The 23,651-nt window shown below is 33.5% G+C and overlaps 1 long non-coding RNA gene across 1 annotated transcript; it reads right to left on the bottom strand.

The window, feature by feature from the left end:
* Nucleotides 1–10,185: 10,185 nt before the first annotated feature.
* Nucleotides 10,186–11,315, bottom strand: LOC127105092 (uncharacterized). Its single transcript, XR_007794900.1, has 2 exons — nt 11,058–11,315; nt 10,186–10,550 (listed from the first exon to the last, which is right to left on the bottom strand). It is a non-coding gene; the product is annotated as an uncharacterized LOC127105092 (long non-coding RNA).
* Between the last annotated feature and the right edge of the window lie 12,336 nt (nt 11,316–23,651).

The raw sequence follows: 23,651 nt of genomic DNA on the forward strand, positions 1-23,651 counted from the left end.
AGTATCCACCAACCCTCTTTGCAATAAGTAAGGTAGGATCTGAGTATACGTCATTGGTATAGGGTCAAAGTCCTTCCTAGGCCTCTGATGATCCCTTCGGGGATACCCATTATGTTGTTGATTCTATGGAGGCAGTGCCCTAGGTTGTAGCTTTTGAGGCCTAAAGTATGCCTGTTATGGGTACTAATTAGGATTTATTGTAGCCACATAAGGATTATAAGAAATCTAAGAATACCCATCAATAGTAACAACATTGGTATATCCTTTATTTGAGTTAGTATTGTTAGAGTACCTCTTATTATTATTATGTTAACTAGAAGATGATTTTCCGATCTTACCACTCTTTAACCCATTCTTGATTCTTTCCCCAATTATCACTAGGTCAACAAAACCTATTGATACTTATCCTATCATATTTTTATAATATGGGCCTTGTAAGGTGCCTATGAACATATCAGCTAATTCACTTTCCAACATGGAGGTTGTACACGAGAGGCTAGTTGCCTCAATCTCTGAGCGTAATCCTTGAACGATTTGTTGCCCTTCTGTGAAAAATTTTGTAATTGCATGCGATTGGGAGCCATGTCCAAGTTATACTTGTATTTCCTCAGGAAATCATTAGCCAGGTATTCCCAAGTCTTGACATGGGTTCTCTCCAACTGCATATACCATTCTAAGGATGTCCCACTTAGACTGTCTTGGAAACTGTGCATGATTAATTTCTCATTAAATGCGTAGGCAGCCATTTTTCTAACAAACATTCGGAGATGGTTCTTAGGGTAGATGACACCCTTGTACTTCTCAAACTCAGGGGATTTAAACTTAGGAGGTATAGCCACGTAAAGTACTAAGTACATCTCCATAGCATAGACTCCGAAGACATTGAAACCTTCAATAACCTTCAAGCTTTCTTCCAGGATCTTATATTTGTCATCAACCATTGAATCCCCAATAATGGCGGCAGGGTGAGCAACTGGACTACTCTCTTAAACCATACTCATATTCTTGGCTTAGGTCTACGCAGTTGTCTTATGGAACCGGTGTTTGTACAAGACGAGATGCCCCCCTCTGAACAAAAATCGGGATAAACACTTCAGGATGAAGGGCATTTATTTTTGGTGAAGTGATATTAGCTTTGGTCCCTTGGATATCAAAGATGAATCTTAAGCTTCTTCAATGAGATTCATTTGTCTTTTAAGATCATAAGCTTCTTCAATGAGATTTATCTATCATTGAAGATCATAAGCTTCTTCAATGAGATTCATCTCATCTCATAATAATCATAAGCATGATTATGCCCCTCTACGTAAGTGCCCCTATTCTCTCATATCATCATAAGCTTATTAAATGAGATTCATCTGTCTTTTAAGATCTACCACCTCCTCATAGGCTCTCCTCCATTCAGAATGACGTCTAGTAAGTAATCCTTTAACAACTCTTCTTTGCAATAGTGAATCCATAGCTCGACTCCTGGCTTTACGGAGAGCACTGACTAGACTTTTGACTTCATCTTCTAAAGCTTGGGAACGAGCTTCATATCCTTCTTTAACATCTTTTCGGGTCTTGGTTAAATTCATTCGAATATCATTCCATTCATCCCTTTAGCACCAGGCTCTGTCCAATTCATCTTTATATGTTTTAAGGCTCGAGCTAATAATCCTAAGGTCAACATAATCTTGCTCTTTTTTATCCTCTTCCACTCTAGTCATTTCCTCGCTCCTCTTGAGTTGTTCTAATGCTTGATTAAGGTCTCTGTTCAACTAATTTTTCTCACATGTAGTTCTGTAAAACTTCTCTTCCAATTCCTCATTTTCTTTCCTTAGCTAAAGGATAATGGTGTTGAGAGTATTCCTCTCTTCCATGGAGATCATAACTAGAATAAGAGCTCTTGGTTCAACTGGGCTATCTAGAGCAAATGGTAACTTTATTATATGTACCTTTTGCCTCATGGCATAGGTCTTCAGGTTATTTATTTTGGATTCCCTTACCTTAATCTGGAAGGTTTTCCTTTTACCGAATTTCATCTTACTTAGAGTGCTTGGCAATGAATGATTAAGATTCTTATGATGATTGAGTGCAAAAAAAATGATTTTAATGATAATGATGATATGAATGTTTTGAGGTTTTAAGGACAGGTAAGGGTAATATGCAAGCATGACCTAGTTAAGGGAGTCTTATTATAATAGGCTAGCTATGGGTTTAGACTACCCTATCCCCTCACTTGTGGGATCTAGATTTTTAGGATAATAGCTCTAGAGTCATGGATTATACCCTGGTTTTACCATGAGAAAGAGCAAGTCTTCCTACGCTAATTCTTTGGGATAAGTATCATCTAGGCAAGACCTTAGTAACAACCTTTGGGGGTTGATAAAATAAGGTCACCATGAGTGGAATGGGTTCTAGATAATGGTTCCCAGAGTCATGAATCACATCCAAATCATCAACATAATGAGGGGCTAGCCCTACTATGAAAATACCTTTGGGGGATCTATTCTGAGTGTGGCTTTCATGCCCATTTGAGATGTGACATCTCATCGTTTAGCACTAGTTCTACTTTTTAACTTATATTTTTACTCAAGCTTGGGTTTTAGCTTCACGCATATGAGAATCCCAACCAATGGCATGCATGCATATATATAAAATAAAGATAAAACAGGAAGAAACAAAAATAAAATGGAAAAAGAAAATAAATAAATAATAAAGAAACAAGAATAAATAAAAGCAAACAAATAAAGAAACACACAAAACCCTAAAACTAGAGGTTAGGATGGACTCTCTTTAGGGAAAGTTGTTCATTCCCCAACAGAGTCGCCAGCTGTCACGGTTGGAAAAATTACAGAGTCACCATCATCTTGTATTCGTTCATAAGGAATAGGAAAATAATGATAAAAATTTAAATTTAAGGTGAGACACTAGGGTCCAGGAGTCGGTTAAACAAAAGGAAGGTATTATGCACTCTTACGTCCATTGTACTCAATGGGATCCTCCTCTAATTCTAGGGTTACTAGGGTTTCCTGAGGATGTTTGCTTATATACTTACTCTTGTGTAGTTACTTATTGACAAAGAATTATTTTTTTATTACAAGAAAATGTTGAATAAAACAGGGACAAAGAAAATGTTTTTTATTATTGTACTCGCTAGAGTGTTACAACTCTATGCCTACGTACCTTCAAGTTTATTGAAGGATCAGAACACCATAGTTCGTCTAGAAAATGTTTGTTTGTTATTTTTAGATGATGAAAGTTCTCAACGCATCGGAACGGAGAAATGTTTTGATTTGAAAATGCATCAATGCACAAAGGCAGAAGACTTAAGGTTTTGATGTGTGAATGTTGATTTTAGTTGATTTGTTGATTGCAAAATGTCATGATTATTTTGGTTTAGAAATTAAATTAAATATTATATATGTAATAGAATAATGGAATGAAATAAAAGAAAAGAAAAGATTACCGTCATATTTTTAATTAAATTAATTCTAATCTTAACCAAACTAACTATTTTATACTAAATAAAACCCTAGCATTATCCTAATCTTAATGTCAATTGGCCTACAATTATCCTAATTATTAACTAACTAATTATATATTTTCCTTTTTTTTATTTAAGAGAATTATGCTAATTTAATTATTAATAAATTATTTCTAATTATAATTAAACTATTAATCCTAATATAATATTAGCTAACTAATCATTTTTATTATGTTAATCATAACAGAATAATTAAAATAGCCTAATTATTATTTCTAACTAATTATGCCTAATTTAACTTGATTATCCTAGTTATATCCTAATATTATCATAAAATTATCTTTAGCTATATCCTAATTAAAACCTAATTAAATACTTAATCATATTTTTTTGGTATTTTTTTATTATGTTAATAAACTAATTAATCATCAAATTATTAAATCTAATTATTATATTAATCTCTAACCCTAAATAATAATTATACTCATTAAATAAAATGGAAAACAATTAATATATAAAAAAAATTCCGAGGGGGTGTAGGATTAACTTATGCTAGTAATGGGATTTGGTTGGGGGTGTAAAAAGAAAGAAAGGAAGCCCATTAGCTTCTTGAGGCCGACGTTTGAGGGAGGTCCATGGAGGGAGAGAGTCAACGGTTGACTCTCTCTAGACCTCTTGATCAAGATCAAAAGGATCTTATTGTACGAGAGCATGGCTCTTAGTTTAGATTACTGATCAATGAATACATAACAAATGGTTGTGATGCAAAATCAATAGGGGCACAAGGTGAAAGTGTGTGTATTAAAGTGAGTCAGAGTCAACCAATCGTGTGGCCATCAGGGGGCCACGTATTAGTGACATGGACACTGAGGGAGGGGGTATAAGACCCCAACCCCCTTCAGAAATGGATCATTTATGATCCTTCTTGCTCTCTATTATCTTTCCCTCTCTCTACATTCTCTCTTCCTCTCCCTTTCAACCTCCCAACTCCGACTACCCAACACCCAGTAGCCACTATATAAACCACCGTCTTATCCAGGTTTTCGGTTGATATTCAATCAAAACCTTCAAACATTCAACTGGTGTTCATACAAATGATGAACACCTACCAAAAAACCCTTTAAGTCTAAGAACCCTAACCCTATTCTCAAGAACCTTAACCCTAAACATCATACCCAGATGAACCCTAACTGGGTTATGACGAACCCTAACCCTAAAGCGAGGAATCCTAACCCTGAAGAAGATGATTATTCATCTTCTTCCTTCAGCCAAACCCAAGCCTAACCCAGATTAAACCTAATACTACCCATAATTAACTCAAACACACATCAAATTGTAGATCTCGATCCCCCCAACCTTAATCAACCATCAAAACAAACAAATCAAACAGCAAAAATCACAAACCCATAATCCTTTTATTCCAAACCCTAACCCTATTTAACAATACAAACCAAACATTAATATCAAACATCAAACATAAACATTCGACAATGATCAAGGAAAGGTTTTAAAGGTACTAACCCTCGGAGACAAGACTTTCTCGAGTAAGGTAATAATTCGATTCAATCTCTTTCGTTTTCGTTTGTACTCCTTATGATCCTTTCTTCTTCTTCTGACCACTTCTTATTTCTTCTGTGTGAGGTACTAATGGTGTTGTGTTGTGGTCGAGCTCGAAGGAATTAGGGTTTCAATGTGAAACCCTAATCACTGTTAGATTTGAGCTTTAAGTGGAGGTTGGGAATTGTATAAGCAATATTATGCTTAGGGTTTTTTTTTCGTCTTTGATTCTGATTTAGACTTAGGTTTATATAGATTAAATTATGGTTTTTAACTTTAATTATATAGATTATATTGTATGATCGATTGTAATTTGATTTGATTAGATTTAGATATTTTTAAGGTTTTTAGATCTGATTGTATCTGGTCTAACCTACTTTATAAATTGTATTGTGTAGTGTATCTGTGAATGAATATGGAAAGTTTTGATTGATTTTCGAATTTGAAAGTTTTGATCCATTTCTGATACTCTATTAACGTGTTTAGGGTTTCTAAGGATGGGTTGAATTGGGGATAGACCTGGGTCATTAGCTTGACCCGATTTGGTGATGGGCCTGGACTTGACTTAATTTGGTCAACATTTTGACCAGACTCATAAAATAACCATTTTAACAATAATCTTATAATAAGCCTAAAAACCTATTATTTGACCTAACACGGCTAATCTTAATAATACCACTAATTTAATAATTTTAAAATAAATTTTGACTAATAAAATATTAATCTAATCATAGTTAATAGAAATATAAATTAATTATTTCCTAATTAATTCAATTAATAATACAATTTAACTATAATATCTTGGTTATTTAATTAAATAAAATTAGCAAATTTCTTATCTAAGCCTAATGAACACTGTTTCTTACTAATAAGATAATAATCTTTAACCAAAGTTAATAATACAAATTAATAGTAATGACTTGTTCTAAAAAAGTGCTAAAAATGCAATTAATTATGATGGGATCAAAGACTCCTAAAAGTAAAAATGGTCTCTCTTTGACTTTTTAGGTCATTGGGGGTCGACCAGATGACTTGTATGGGACTCTAGCAAAAAAATAAAAAGATGGTGGTCAAAATTTGGGGTACGACAATGAATATTCCAATCAGTCAAAAATGAGGAAATTTTATATTCTAAACATTTGGTTTATCTAAAAATGAAGATGTCTTTCTATGCTAAATTTTTCTCTATTAAATTTATTTTTTTCCTTTAATTCCAGACATTTAGTAACCAGTCTAACTATTTCTTCTACTTATAATAAAAAATACAAACAAACTTTTAAATTATAAAAAGCAAAATTGGATTAAAACATTTTTGGAGGGGTGGGAGGCAAAAGTGCGGGGTACGAGGTAGATTGCTTTTGGTTAGAAAATGTAATTTCAATGTTTTATTAGGTAAGTTGTATTTGACATGGTGGTATTCGACAAAGTCGAATACATCATGTAAGTGTCAAAGTGTGTAAGCAAGTATTTGACAGAGTCAAATACTGCTGTTCATAAAATTTATGTTTTGGTTGTCTATATATACATGTGACATTTTAAATCAAAATGTACAACAAATTCACTTTAATAAATTCCTTTTTCAAAATATAGTTTCTCTATCTTAATCTCTTCTTCTTTTTCTTCTTCTTCTTCTTCACTTTTCTTGAAAATCCTAATTTGTTCCAACAAATTGGTATCACGAGTCCGATTATGATTCAAAGAGAATTTGTAATGGAAAACGGATATACAACATCAACACAATTTCATGCGAATATACCGGTGTTCAAAGGGGAGAACTACGAGAGGTGGGTTGCACAAATGAAGGTCATCTTCAGATTTTTAAATATGGATGAAATCGTGGATGATGGGGTACCCACATTGGAAGCAAATGTGAATCATGTTCAGAAGGTTATGCACAAGGAACAAAGGAATGAATAGGGAAAAACTATTTTCTTAATTCATCAATGTGTGGATCCTAACGTGTTTGAGAAGATCATTGAAGAAGAAACTTCCAAATGAGTGTAGGACAAATTAAAGAACTTGTATGAAGGAGATGAAAAACTAAAGAGGGTGAAGTTGCAAACACCGAGAAAGCAGTTTGAGATGACAAATATGAAAGAAGATGAATCAGTTGCTGATTTCTCTCAAGATTAATGTTACTTGAAAACCAGATAAAGGTGAGCGGTGAATCAATCAATGATCTACAGAAGATTGAGAAAGTCTTGAGATCTCTGACTGTAAATTTTGATTACATTGTAGTGTCTATTGAAGAGTCCAAGAACCTAGCTGAGATAAAGTTATAAAAACTTCAAGTTTCATTAGAGGGTCATGAGATGAGGCTGAAGCATAGGAACTCAGAAAGGGAAAATGTGGTTAAACATTTGTTACAAGCAAGATCCATTAAGAAGTTAGGAAAATAAAAGGCGAAGCAAAGAAATATTATTTGTAAATGATGAGAAGTTAAGCAAGAATTCATATAATCACTCTGATTTAACCAAGAAAGTCAAGGGCAACAAGTATTCGGGGAAGAAAGTTGACATGAAGGAGGTGCAGTGTTACAACTGTCAAGGATATTTTCATTATGCTCGAGATTATCGAAGAAAGAAGGAATCATGAGAAAAAAGATAATGATGAACTGAAATATGCACATGAGGAAGTGACTTTGATGATATTCTACTCGTGGAAAATATTCAGTTGAATGATGAATAAATTAATATGTGGTACCCGGATTCAGGATGCAGTAACCACATGACTGGTAATAAGAACTGGTTCACCAAGTTAGATGAATCAGTCAAGAAAGTGATTAAGTTTGCATATGGTAGGCATGTCACATTAAGTGGAAAAGGAAACACAGATGTATAGAGAAAAGATTGTAAGGGAGCCGATACTACTGGCATATTGTATGTACCTTTGATGACAAGTAATTAATAAGCATAAGTCAATTACTTGCCAAAGGGTATAACACGAAGTTGAAAGAAAGTATGATAAAGGTGTATAATAGTGAAGGAATAATGACCCTTAAATAACCATTATCAGATAACAAAACCTTTAAAGTATATATCAACATGATTGATCATCAATGTCTTGATTTAACTGCTATTGAAGACAAGAATTGGCTATGGCATCACAAGTATGGACACCTAAACTTTATAGGTTTATGTATGCTTAACCAGAATAAGATGGTGTATGGATTACCTCAAGTGAAGGAACTAAGTCAGATGTGTTAGGAATGCTGTAAAGCAAAGCATGTTAGGAAAGCATTCAAACATGACTTATCCAACAAGTTGAGAGAAAAGATGAAGCTTGTTCACTCTGATGTCTGTGGACCTTTTGAGGTAAGATCGAATGGAGGTGATTGTTATTTCATAACCTTCATTGGTGAATTCACAAGTTATATGTGTATTTATCTTATTGGAAAAAAAATGATGTATTCATAGAGTTCAAGAAGTTTAAGTTTTGTGTCGAGAAACAAAGTGAATGCAAGTTAAAGAAACTGTGAACTAATGGCGGAGGCGAATACACATCTATTAAATTTACAAGATTTTGAATTGAGGAAGGTATATAGGATTAGGTCATTGCACCCTATACACCTTAACATAATGGTATAACTAAGAAGAGAAATAAAAGTATATTGAACATGACCAGGAGTATGTTGAAAGCTAAAAAAATGCCATACAGATTTTGGGGTGAAGCAACTTCGACAATGATATACATTTTAAACAGATGTCTAACCAAGAAGATTTTCGAGAAGACACCTTATGAGGCTTGGACGGGACTGAAGTCAAATGTTAGTCATCTTAGAGTATTTGGATCAATGTGTTTCAGGGATGTACCTGAACAATCGAGGAAGAAGCTAGATGATCGAAGTCAGACCATGGTACTCATAGGTTAACATTCGACTGATGCATACAAGTTGTATTCACCAAATGATGATAAACTAGTGATCATCAAGGATGTTCTAGTGGACAGAAGAAAAGAGTGAAATTAGACTCAAGGGTCAATTCGACATGAGCAAGATACAATTGAAATTGTGCTTGAAGAAGATCAACAAAATGAAGACTCAACCAGTAGAAATGAAGAACCAACTGAGAAGAATGTTAGAAGATCCACTAGAATGAGAACTGAGTCGATAAGGATAGTCAGATATGAGAGATTTGTAGATCAAGAAATCGATGCAGATGGTGACTTCATAGAAGAAGTATGATGATGGTTGAATCATAACCAATTGATCTGGACCAAGCTATGAATGACTCAAATTGGTTGGCAGCCAGGTGTCATACCCCAAAATTTTCCCTCCCCTTTTTCTTTTCATCTGGCCCATGACTTCAGGTTCATCTATACTCATTCATGCCTCATTCATGTGCATCCTTCATTCATGATTAACATTTGCTAACAGACATCATCGACTCAAGGTTTATGGTTGATAAAGACCAAAGCTTTACTTTAAGATTGTAGTTTTTCTCATCATGTAGAATGAAACCCTAATTTTCTTGATATCCTTTGGGACCTTGATTCATGGATTCTACAACATGATATTCATGGGGGCATCCCAACCCTAATTCTTGATCTTATGAGATCTTATGTTTGACCTTTTGTGCATTGACTTGACCTATGAATCCTAATTGTGGGCCCATGGTTTGAGATGTTACTTGTGGAGCTTTATGCTTTGTTTGAAACCCTAATCAGGTATAGTTGGTATTCAGGTGCTTTATTGGGTTGACTTTTTGATCTAAAGTTCATCAAAACCCTAGTTCTCGACTTTGAGGTTTGTGAACCCTATGGCTTGCTTGGAGGAAGTGGAAACCCTAGTTAGGGTTCATGGCATTATTGTATTACTTGAGTTGACTTCTCACTTGGCTTGAGGTTCTTTTTTAGATGATCCATGATCCATTTTTGACCATGTTCATTTTCACATTTTCATTTCAGTTTAAACCACTTTGAACCATGTTCATTTTCACATTTTCATTTCAGTTTAAACCACTTTGAACCATGTTCATTTTTTTTTACATTTTAAACCATTTTCCAACCATTTTTTTAATACAACCATGTCCATGTCAATGCATGTTCATTAACCATCACATAACCATTAATCCAAATTCAAGTTTACCATTTCCATACAGAAGACAAATTCTAAATAATCCAAGTTAGATTTCAAATTCCATAGCATTTGACCACAATCATGAAACCAAACACAAATATATTCCATTCAAACATTAATTTCAATTCACATCTTCAATCAAATTACAACATCACCATACAAAGCCAACTTCAAAATACAATATTCCTAATTCAAATTTCAACCATTAATACAATCAATACAAGTCAAGCCAGCTGCTGCAAAATTTAAGCATAACATAATCCAATCTCACAAGTCCAAATGATCCCCTGCACAATAGTGTATAACAGAAGCCAGTTACAACTCTGTTTTGTCTTGCAACACAAATCACATTGAAGCCACTTGCATAATAGCATGAGTTTCCCTTGCATTTTTCCCAATGGAAATAATTACAGCCCTGTATAATAATTGTAACAGAGTCAAAACCACCTGCATTATTTTGTTACAAGAGAAAAACTCAGTCTGCAAATTCCATAACAGATCAACTTATACATATACTAATTCACTTCACTTCACTAACATGACTATACAGTTTCAATTCATCACAAATAAACATAACTTTTTTTTCTCTTCCCTCTTCATTTCAAAACTAACAGTTTCATTTTCTAACTGATTTTTTCATTTGTAACTAACCAATGCATTTCAGGTGAGTTTCATTTAAATTTCAAAATATAATTTTAAGTGCTATAAATACAACATTATCACGTATCATTGGGATAGATCCATTTTTGGCATGAAAGCCATTTCTTTATTCCTCATAACTCAGCAAAAAAATTGCAGAACCAAAGAACAAGATCGTAACAGAAGTTCCTCTATAATCGATTCTTCATCGCGAATTCACACAAGCATCAAACACACACAATCAAAGTCACACATACGATCCATTATAGAGGAAGAGGACGGGAAGCAATTCAGAATTAAGAAGAAGATGTATACATGTTCGCAATCGGGGCTTCAATCCGGTGAGTTTCTTTGATTCGATTTTGACATCGTTTCCCCTTATTTACGTACGTATAGTAGCAGAGACGGTGAAATTTGTGAAGCTTTCTTTTGATGCTTGGATCAGGTTTACCCATATGTATCTTGGGCTTAAGGCCCAAGCCTTTCCAATCCACACCTGCATATTGCTTCCCGTACCCCTGTACTCATGTGCACAATAGCGAATGGGGCTCTGCTTTGAGGCCAGTGCATAATAGCTCGGATCTGCATCTTGCACCCCCACTGGACCAGGCCCATTCTTTTCTTTTTTAACCTTTGTTTTCTTCTTTTTTTTGTTATTAGTGATCAATTAGATTATGATTAGTCTAATTAGGTTTATTAGATTTTAAGATTAAGATAGTTATTAGAATTTAATTAGGATTAGGTGTCATTAGTTCAATTAGACTTTTAAGATTTGATTAGAATTTTAGAAATATTGGAAATTAATTAGTAGTAGATTTTTTAGAATGTTAATTCACTAATTTTTTATTAGTTTTAGAAAATTAGATAATTAAATAATTTTCTAGAATGTTAGAATATTAGGATAGTTAGATATAATTGATTTTAGTTAGGGTTTTCATGAGTAGAAATTGATTCAATATCCATTCATTTGTGGAATGACCATTTTATTCCTTACGGGGTTTGTTTTGCTATTTTAGCCATATAAATGCATGCTCCTTTAAGAATAATTTTTGACTTAGGATATTAGATAATTTTAATCAAAGTTTCTGACTAATATGCATGCTCCCTTAGGAATAGTTTGTGAATAATAGTCTTAACTAGTCATTTTCAAGCTAATTCAAACCCTCGATTCAAGTTGATTAAAAGCAATTTTGATTAACTAAATCCTTTGATCTTGTATAATCCCACAGTCTATTCAAGTGATCAAAAGACCCTTGATCATTTAATAAGACTCTTTCTGTAAGTTATGGATATTTAGGCCTTAAGTCCGGACTCTCAATCAAGGCATCCCAGTCATATCAAGCAATGGATCATATAAGGCATGCCAAAGGTGGTTCTTCAAGAGCTTGTCATTCAAGATTAAAATTGTGTTGTATGAGCCTTAAGCAATAGAGAATGAATGAGAGTGGGGAATTCTATTAACCCATTCTGAATATCTTTGGGTACGGGATGCATGATCCAGTTGCTCATCGTATTCACCTCTATTCATAGACTTTAGCACAATTCAAATCATATGATTGTCAACTCTCTCCCTTCACAAAGCAGCAACAAACAAAGGACTCCATCAACAACTTATCAATCATGATTCAAGTTGTACGGAATGAGCCTTAAGAAATAGAGAATGGATAAGAATGGAGAATTTTTATCCTCATTCTGGATATCTTTGGGTACGGGACGCATGACCCAACTGCTCATTGTATTCACCTCTATTTATAGACTTTAGTGCAATTCAAATCAAATGATTGATAAGGTCTTCATCATCACAGGGAGCAGCAGGGATTCCTCTCCAGCAACTTGAAAGTTAGGATAAGAATTACATGCCACGAGCCTTAAGTAGTAAAGAATAAATGAGAGTGGAGAATTCCACTAACTCATTATGGATATCTTTGGGTACGGGACGCATGACCCAGTTTTTCATCGTATTCACCTTTACTCATAGACTTTTGTGTGGTTTATATCCAATGACTGCCAAGTCCTCTTCACTTTACATTATGAATCAATCACTTATTTTGCCTCAATCATCTTGCTGTCAGCCCTAGTGGGTTGTGTTGGTGTAAGCCCTAGAGGTCAATACTTTTGGTACTTGTATTGAATTATTTATTAATAATAAAAGGCTTTTTCTTTATTATGTGTTTAATAAAGTCTCTAGAATAGCTAGTCTGTTTAATGTGTCAAGTGTGACTTAATCATGAGATCACATTAAACATAAGGACATTATTCTTAAAGTATCCGTAGTCGAGCTTTATTGTGAAGTGGGATAACATTAAAGCATTAAGACTATTATGTATATAGACTGATGATCACATCTCATGGATCATGGATAAAGAGTTATCAAGTCTTAAACATAGGTATGAATATTAAGAGTAATATTTATACTGGATTGACCCGCTATGAGAATACTATATAGAATGTTATGCAAAGTGTCATAAGTTATTCTCATGGTGATAATGGTGTATGTCACCCTTCGACTTGAAACCACTATGGACCCTAGATGTAGAGTCGAGTGCCTTATTGTTGATCAAACGTTGTCCGTAACTGGGTGACCATAAAGACAGTTGATGGGTACTCCACAAAGCATGCTAAGGGACATGAGTGACCTAGACGGAATTTGCCCATCTCGCGTAACAGGATAAATGTCTATGGGCCCAATATTGAACTGGACAAGGATGACACGGTCTATGCCTTATGTTCAATATAGACATAAGGGCAAAAGGGTAATTGTACACATAAGTATTATCAAAAAAGGATTTGTCATATCACATGACATTTTCGTGTCTTGGGTAACAGTGATGTGTTGCTAGATACCGCTCATTGTTTATTATGTTAAATACGTGATTTAATATAATTATGCCGCGAAAACCTACAGGGTCACACACAAAAGGACAGATTGATGAAAGATAGAGTAACTAAGGAACACCGTAAGGTACGGTGCACTTAAGTGAATTGTAGAACATCGTAGGGTACGGTGTACTTAAGTAGAATACGAAATATGGTAAGGTACCACGTGCTTAAGTGATTTTGGCATATTATAAGATATGGGCCACATACACTTAAGTGGGCTTTTTAGCTTATAGCCCACACAAGTGGTTCTACAAATAGAACCCTTGTACAGAAGCATTTGAGCAGTTGCAATTTCGTTTCTCTCTCTCTCTCTCTCACTCAAAGCCTTCATTCGTAGCAGCTAGCACTGAGATTGAAGGAATCCGTTCGTGTGGACTGAGTAGAGACGTTGTCATCGTTCAACGTTCGTGATCGCTCCGTAGATCTGCATCAAAGGTTTCAATCGTCACAAGAGATAACGATTCTATCACTGATCATGCTCATTCGTAAGGATCACTAAAGGAGAAAACTTTAAATTCCGCTGCGTTTTGGATCGCTATTCTCCTTTAGGCTGAACTACGAAAGTTGTGACTTTCTCATTGTACGGTGCGAATACGTATGCATGGGGATTCAGATTCTCCGTGAGCTACCCTATTTATTAATCATATCTTCTTCACTTTTTCATTCATCAATCAATACCATCTTTTGAGATCAGATATCACTTTTCCTTGGACTCCATGTACATCCTTTTAGGACAATATAGCGGCAGTCCACCTTGTGAACCAAGAGTTGTTTGGATCGTACCCAAACATTTAATTCCTCCTTTTTTTGGCTAAGACGTCTGTTTACTCTTAGGTTCAGAGTCTGTTTCCTTCATGGATCCAATATAGTATTCTTATTTGATTTCAAATTGATTTTCCCTAGCAAGTGATACATTATTCCCTGTACTATACAGTAATGCAATCAATCCTTGAAGTGGTGTTTGTCTTGTGAGTCCCTGTTACTTAGAAAAATATCTCTCTCTTTGTTTCCATTGCAATTAATCTTTGATATTAGTTTTGTCTTGTGAGTCCCCGTTGCTTAGACAAATACCTTTTGTTACCATTATGTTGGTGCAAGTTATACTTTTCGTCACTATCAATCTCTCTCATTTGCTCTCGTGGTTCCACGAACTACGAATGCTCTGATTTTCTCATTGCACAGTGAGAATACGCCGGCACGAGGATGCGAATCCTTGGTGAGCATAATCCTAATTATTCCTTCTACCTTAGGGCATCACTCATATCTTTCATGATCCATGATTTATCTTCAATCATTGAATCACTCACCCTAATGACGTATTGTTTCTTTGAAATCAAAGACGGTTTTCTTTGGAATTCCGTATATACCATTTTAGGATGATATAGCAGCAATCCACGTTTGTACCTAGAGTTGTTTGGTTCGTACCCAAACATTTTATTCCTTCATTTCGGCCAACATACATGTTTCCTTCTATGGTACAAATTTCATTCCCTTTATGGATTCCAATACACCCTTACCTTTGGTTCCAAACTATACTCTCCAGTCACTGTTACCAAACCATTCACTTATGGGACTTTGGTCATTCATTCTATTCATCTCCATGATGCATTCATAATACTACCTTCATTCACTCCGTGTGATATACTCATTATTTGAGTCAAATACATTATCTCTTTGAGCTACATCTTGTGAACCAAGAGTTGTTTGTCTCGTACACAAACACTTAACTCTCCTTGTTTTTGGCTATACCATATAGTGGTGAACGCTTCTGGCTAGCCCACATATTGGTCAACTCCAATTTTACTCTTGGGTTCAGTTGTCTTCCCTTGTTGGAGTTTAAACCGTACTATCCTTTGGTTCAGACCATACCTTTATCACAACTTCTTTTCACCTACCATTAGTTTCATGAACTACGGAGCTCTGAATTCCTTATTGCACTATAAGGATACGTAGGCATGAGGGTCCCAATCCTCACCGGGCACTTTATCTATTTCTCTTTATCTTCCCTTATCCTTTCACGAGTAATCTTTGGATTTAATACTCATTTGAACAAGAACAATCAAAACGGTTCCAATGGAGTACCATGGATGTTAGGGGTACTAATACATTTCCCTTACATAACCGACTTTCTTACCCAACATATCTCCCCCCCGGGGGTTTTATCGATGTTTTCTCTTTCCTTCAAGAATAAATAAAGTTTAATGACGACTCTGTTGTATATTCGAGCGTGCTATGCGTTCGGGTATATTTCCGCTAGTTTCACCATGCAAGAAGAACTCAAGGAAATCGAGAAGAACGAGACCTGTGAGCTTGTAGAAAATTCAATCAAGAAGCCAATTGATGTGAAGTGGGTCTAGAAATCGAAGTTAAGACCAAATGGTGAAATTGGCAAGCATAAGGCAAGACAAGTGGCAGTAGGTTTCCTACAAAAACTTGGTATCGACTTCGATGAAGTCTATGCACCTGTTGCAAGGATAGTAACCATCATAATTGTTATGTCGACTGTAGCATATAAAGGATGGAAGATACATCAATTAGATGTAAAATCGGCATTTCTTAATGGACCATTAGAAGAGAAGGTATATGTCATTCAACCACCAGGATTCAAAATTAAAGGGCAGGAATAAAAGGTGTACAGATTGAGAAAAGATCTATATGGTTTAAAGCAAGTCCCAAGGGCTTAGAACAAGAGAGTAAATAACTTCCTGATCGAGGTAGGTTTCACAAAATGTGTCTCAATACATGGAGTGTATGTCAACAATGCAAGCAGACTCAGTCGAGTCATTATATGCTTGTATGTGTAAGACTTGCTGATTACAGGTGCAGATGAAGCATAAATAAAAGGGATCAACTTGAAACTGATGCAGGAATTTAAAATGTCCGACCTAAGGAACTTGAAGCATTTCTTAGGGATGGAGTTTAAAGACACAAATGAATGAATGTTCTTGAACCAAAATAAGTATGCTCGAGATATCTTGAAAATGTTTAATATGAGTAACTATAATACAATTGTCACACCAGTGGAGACTAGAGCAAAATTGAGAAAGGATACAAATGATGAGTTTGTAAGTGCAACATTGTACAAGCAAATCATTGGATCCTTAAGGTATCTATGCAACACAAAAACAAATATTTGTCAAAGTGTCAGGTTGTTGAGCAAATTCATCGAGACACCATAAGAATGTCATCTCAATGCAGTCAGGATAATGTTGAGATACATAAAAGGTATAATTAATCATGGTCTCCTAATGCTAAGGCAGAAGTATACCAACACATATGCAAAAGTACTTGGTTACACCAACTAAGACTTTAGTGGAGATCAAGATGAGAAGAAGAGTATTGTAGGCTACATATTTCATGATTGAAGGTGCTCAAACTCTTGGAACTAAAAAAAACAAAACATTGTGGCTTTATCATCTTGTGAAGCTGAGTACGTGGTTGCATTGTATGCATCATGAATAGAGATGTTACTTGAAGAGTTCTAGATCATGGAATCAAAGAAAATGAACTTGTTTGTCACAACAAGTCAGATAACGACCTGAGAAATTATCCTATGAGTCATGGTTGAAGTAACCACATAGAGAGAATGCATCATTTTCTTAGGGATCAAGTCAATAAAGGAAAGTTTGAACTTAAGCATTGCAATTCAGAATGACAACTAGCTGATATACTCACCAAGCCCCCTGCGAAAGTCAGGTTTGATGAGTCGAAGACGAATATTTGGATAAGAAATCTTGAAAACATGAATGAAAAGGTGCATTAGAAGATATAATTATGTATTTTAGTAGGCAAGTTGTATTCGACATGGTGGTATTCGACAGAGTTGAATACAATATGTAAGTGTTGAGTGTGTAAACAAATTCGATTGTTTGTAAATTGAATGTTTTAATTGCCTATATAAAGATGTGACATTGTAAATCAAATTGTAACTTCACTTCAATAAATTATATTTTCATAATTTAGACTTAATCTCGTTTTTCCTTCCTAAATAAATTTATTGCAGTTTTACTATCAACGTTCCAATAATCGGAACAGTAAGTAAAATATTCATAAGAAGAAAAAGTACTCTAAACTTTTTGAAATGCTACCAATTTGGTACCAGACATATAAGCTACCACATTCTATAAATAACAAAATTTTCAGAATATGTTTTATATTTTATATGTTTGGCTACACAAATAAGCATAATATATACATGTTTTGACATTTGAAAATTTTGAAATACATATAAAAATGCAAAATAGGTTAACTTTTAATATTGCATTTTACCACAATTTTTCTGTGCCAAAATGTTACTTTTACTTTGCAATAGCCGAAATTTGTGCAGTGTGATATTTTTGAAGAAAAAATAATAAAAACATAAATCTATAATTTTAGGCCTAAATTGTCTTAGGGCCTGCCTACATGGTCTCATGACCCAATTATTTGGAGGTTGGGCCTGAAATTTGAGCAGCCTCTAACCCGAGAGAATTTAACCAGGCACCACTGATTTTATATCTGGCACTCTACATTTTAATTTAATATCAATAATGCTCCTCTCATTTTTATTTTGGAAAATATATAATTTCTTTTCAAAATATACAGTAAGCAAATGTAAAAATCCAGTATTTATTTTTATTGGCATTTAATCGATTATTTCAAAAAAAATCTTGTGTATCGAATTTTTTTCACACCCTTTAAAAAATATGATAGTGTTAAATTTGAACGATTGAGATTTCACCTAGATTTTTGTATGGATGTGATTGCACCTATAACAAAGAAAAATAAAAAATAACAATCCGATGTTTTTAAATATTTGATCATGGCCATATATATCGGTATTTTTGACAAATACGGTATCCTGCATACTTTTTATGTGATATTTTTAAAATTTTCAATATGCATGTATCCGTTTTATCAACAATTTCAAAAATATTGGTAAAACACATATAAAAATTTTAAATACCAATAAAAATACATGTAAACATTTGAATTTTACTAAATATTTTAAAAATATCGATGAAAAGGCATGGTTTTTATATATAAAAAATCCAATATAAATGTAAAATTGTCGGTACAAATATACATAAATTTAATTGAAACAAAAAAATCTTATTTATAAATATATAATAAAAGTTTCAAAAATCTGGTATAAATCAAAGTTTTTCTCAAAACTATGAAAAAATGACAATTTTTTGGTGTTATGGTATTCCTGTAAAGTGCTACTTATTTTGGAAGGCCAAATAAAAAGGATATGTGTGTGAGGTAAAATCCTCATGGCCCCGAGGAAAATAAATATAGCTTTTTCACCCTAGATTTATTTTGCTTTTTACATTGTTTGGAATATACTTTCAAATAAATTTAAAACTTTATCGATCATAAAAAATTCATTTCTAGAATTAGTAGAGAAGTAGTTTGAGAGTAAAAGAGAAATAATGCCTACAAATAACTCATGATAGAGTTTATATATGACAAGTATTTGAAACTGTCTCGGTATAACCTGACATGCAATGAGGAAAACTATGTGATCAGATTTATCGATAGGTGATTCTTATACTGTTAAGATCAGATGTTCGATTTTATAAGGAGGTTCTAGTTGATCGTCTGTTCTATTTGATAAGACTTTAATTGATTCTTCTTAAGTTGGTCTACCACTTTTTATGCCTTTGACCGACTTGAACAGGCTGAATCATAATAAATTTTCTATCCATGTCCATTCTAAAGAAATAGAAAATGGAATATACGTATTGAAAGTATGGGAACTAAAAATCTTATAACCCTAATAAAAAATCTCATAAAATAGACCAGAAATTTTATTTTTGTTTTAATCTTTCAAAAATTAACATTTAGCCCATGATTATTATAGTAAAGAAAATTTAACTCAAGGCTTTTTAAATGATTTATTTTTAACTTAAGTTTGATAGCTACTTAATCGTAGCTACTTACTTGAAAAATAATAATAATAATAATAATAATAATAATAATAACACCACTAATACTAATAAGGGATGAGAAATTTTAACCAGGCTTTTTAAATGATTTATTTTTAACTAAAGTTTGATAGTTACTTAAAAGCAGCTACTTACTTGAAAAAAAAAAAATAACATCACTAATACTAATAAGGAATGAAAAAAAACGTATATGTGAATATCCGCGGAAAAAAATTGTGTCGAGTATGGGTCCGATGATTTATTAGGTACCTACAAGATAAATTAATAGGTATTTAATTATCCATTATTAACCGGTATGAATATCGATTTGATAGTATTTGTGGGTATCCGTATTTATTAATAATTATTTAAATTACTTAAATATTAATTTGTTGAATTTAAATTATTATTATTATTATTATTAATATTTTATTAAATATGAAACAATTATTATTATTATTATTATTATTATTATTATTTTATTAAATAGGAAACAATTATTACTATTATTATTATTATTATTATTATTATTTTGTTGGATATGAAATTGTTATTATTTTGTTGAATCTAGTATAATCATTTGATAAGAGAAGAAATAAAATGAGGTGTAATTTATTTTGTTATTATTATTATTTTTATTATATGTTAAATTTTAAATTATTTTTTATATTTTTAAAAGAGGAAAAAAATTAAGTAATAATAATTTTTTTTAAGTATTATTTAAATAATACTATATGAATATTTATAAATTCCTACAGGTATCTCAAAATACATTAATACCCATATGACGGATATTCGCATATGCATGTGACGGATACAAATACCATATTTATTAAACGAGACTAGTATCAGAGACTAGTATTTGTGCTCGTTGTTAAATATGTAATTCTTTGTATTAAGCACGTTTGTAAGATGCAGGATTCAACATAGTCGAAGTCAAACGTAGATGTTATAGTAGTAGTCGAATATAGTTTGTAATAATTGAATATGCATGTATTTGAAAGAAGGTCAAATACAACTTATAATAGACGAAGGTGCATGTATTCGACAGAGAGTCGAATAGATCTAGTCATAGTCGAAGCAACATGTATTTGACATAGCTGAATAACAACTCGTTGAAGTTAATTAGTTAGTTAGTTTGAGATTGTGTTATGTACATGTAATTTCATTATAAATAGGGAGGTACCCTGCATTTGTAAAAAAACACAACATAGATAGAGAGAAACTCAATATTGATAGAAAGATCAATAAAACTTTCCTCCTTTTACTTCAATAACTCATACTTTCTCTCAATTTTATCCTCTCCCTCATTACATTAAAAATTTTATTTCGTCTTAAATTATTGTGCGAGGGAATCGTCTTACAACCTATGTGTGGTTGAATCACTCGAGTGAAGAGTGAAGAACAATAATCTTGGATCAATCAAGAAAGTGATTGAATCTTGTTCTATCAAGATCGATTCCAACATCTAGTATCTAGAGCATTGATTATGATTCTTGGGAAGCATAGAAGAATGACTTCTCATCCAAACAGGCAATTTCCAGCAAATTTTCCCATCTTGAATGGCACGAATTATGATAATTGGCGTAAGCAGATAAATGTTATCTTCTACTATCAAGACGTTAGGGATCTTGTGAAAAATAGAATGAGACCAATTGCTGACAATGCCACAGATGAACAAAATATTGTACATAAAAACTTGAAGAAGAAAGATTATAAAACTCTCTTTATATCCATCAATGAGTTGACCCAGACAACTTTGAGAAAGTTGGTGATGTAGACTTATCGAAGAAAGCATGGAACATCCTCGAGAAATCTTTTAGAGGTGTTGAGTAGGTGAAAGAAGCGAGCTTACAAACTCACAAAAGAAGGTGTTAGTTGCTTCAGATGGAAGAAACTGAAAGTGTGGCTTTGAGACTCACTATCTTCATGGATATGATCATCATTCTCCTTATTCCTTTGAGACTATGTCAACATGTCGAACAAGATGTCTGACACATCTTTATCAACATCTTGATTTCCCATATTACTTTCCTAGGTTTGTTCACCAACAAACATGTGAATGGGGTGATGATTTCTCACAGGCCCATTCATGAGTAGGACATTAATCACATTTCCACCAGTAGCTAGATCAGATTTGACAACATATGGAATGTTGTAGAGAGCAGTGTCTAGTACATAACTCTTGTCATACAGCCTGTAGCTGAACTTCTAAACACTAAGAGTAACACCAGTTCCAGCTTCATCACACACATTATCTTGTTTTTGGTTAATCAAAAGTTCAAACCAATGAGAAGGAATTCCATAATCCCTATTCTTCTCTAGCTTTTTCTTCTGAACCACTATTGATTGTTCAATGTTGGGAGGACCTCCAGCCTGACCATCAACCTTCCCTTCAATGAAAACTCCTTACTTGAGTCCCACAAACTCCATATGTGGTAAATCAGAAGTATGAGTAAGATGTTGATTTATCTTTGTATGACATCTTGGTTTGCTTCTCAAGTTGACAAACTTCAAAGCTACTTCCTTCGTCAGCATTGAGATCAATTCACATATGACAACTTTCTCTGTAAAATCCCTCAAGCTTTGTGCACCTTAGTTTAGTTCCAGTTTCTAACACGTCTTCCATTTTGTCTGAAACATGGACTTCAACATTCTGCTTTACAGTGGCAACCATCATCTCCATCTTTACAAATTTATTTCTCATTATGGCTATCACAAGCTACAATAAAGTTTATTTCTCCTACCAACTGTCTAATGCAGATACTTTCAAGATACCAATCTTTGATCAGATGTTTGGACATGTTACCTGATATTTTGCATTTTGTTGTCTGGATACGAGCAGTACACCTTTTCTTTGAATTTTATGTCTTATCATTCTGCAAAACCTCTTTTATGTCTTTGATGTCTATAACGTTGTTTTCTTGATTAGATTCACCTTCTTCATCATTTGTGACATTGGAGACTCCTCTTTGTCTCCTTGGAAAACTTATGCGTTCGGCTTGAATATATCCAAAATATTTGCAATTAAGACATTGGATCCTTTTGCAACGTAGGAAAAGTTAAGATTTTGTCTTTCACTGTCCTTTTATTTATGTTGAACGTATTTGACCTTGGTAGGGAATTTCTTCCTAAATCTCTTGTCAAGTTGTCTTATGACTTTACTAAAGATCTTAACAAGCCTGAGATTATCTTTAAAATTACATTTTGCTTGAACATCACAATCTTCATAACTGTCAACGATCTTTGGAGGATTCTTAGTACCATAAGAAATCGTTGGTTTATAAATAACTCCTTCTTATTTTAAGTTCTTCATCTTGAATATAATAAGAACCCTGGAACTCACCCAAATATAACAAGGTGCCTGCTCTGATCCAATTGAAATTATTTTCCTGAGGGGACATATGTTGGACACGATGTAAGGATAATTAGTCCAATGTGATATATCAATATGACATCAATGTAAAATATCTTAACTTATTCAAGATGATGAAGAGGAAAAGGAATAAAGAGAACACAAAAAATTGGTAACCCAATTCGGTGAAACTATACCTATGTCCGGGGGCATTTTACCCAATAAAGGAAATTCACTACTTCGAGTTAGAATAATTAGTATCATAAGAACCTTCAAACCCTATGATATTATACGCCCCTCCCTAATCCTAGTGACTTTATATTTAGGTTTCCCCATATATATATGAGAACCCACTCACTTTCTTCAATTATTAACCCCTAGTGATCAACCTCAATAACAAGTCTATTAATTGTTGAACTTATAACTCAATTAAGACAAACCAAAAATTATGCCAAGTTATTGAAATATAGAGTGGTGTACAACAAAGATTCAACACTGGTCCTTATTATGACATTAGTGTGGAATGTAATAACCACTTTGTTCTCAAGCTCATAGAGTTAGTGTCTTGGAACAAAGCTTTACAACTAACAAACCAAACTCTATGGCTTAAGATATGAAAGGAGACGCTGGAGTTTTGCACAAAGATAACACAAACAAAGAATCAAAAGATAAACCCTAACACTAGGTATCTTCAAAACGTGCACACCTCAAAAGTGAGGTTTGAGTCTCTATAAATAGCAATGCAATTCTGAGTTTTTATCCTTT

This window comes from Lathyrus oleraceus, chromosome 7 (genome assembly GCF_024323335.1).
Source record: "Lathyrus oleraceus cultivar Zhongwan6 chromosome 7, CAAS_Psat_ZW6_1.0, whole genome shotgun sequence".
Lineage (NCBI taxonomy): Eukaryota > Viridiplantae > Streptophyta > Magnoliopsida > Fabales > Fabaceae > Lathyrus > Lathyrus oleraceus.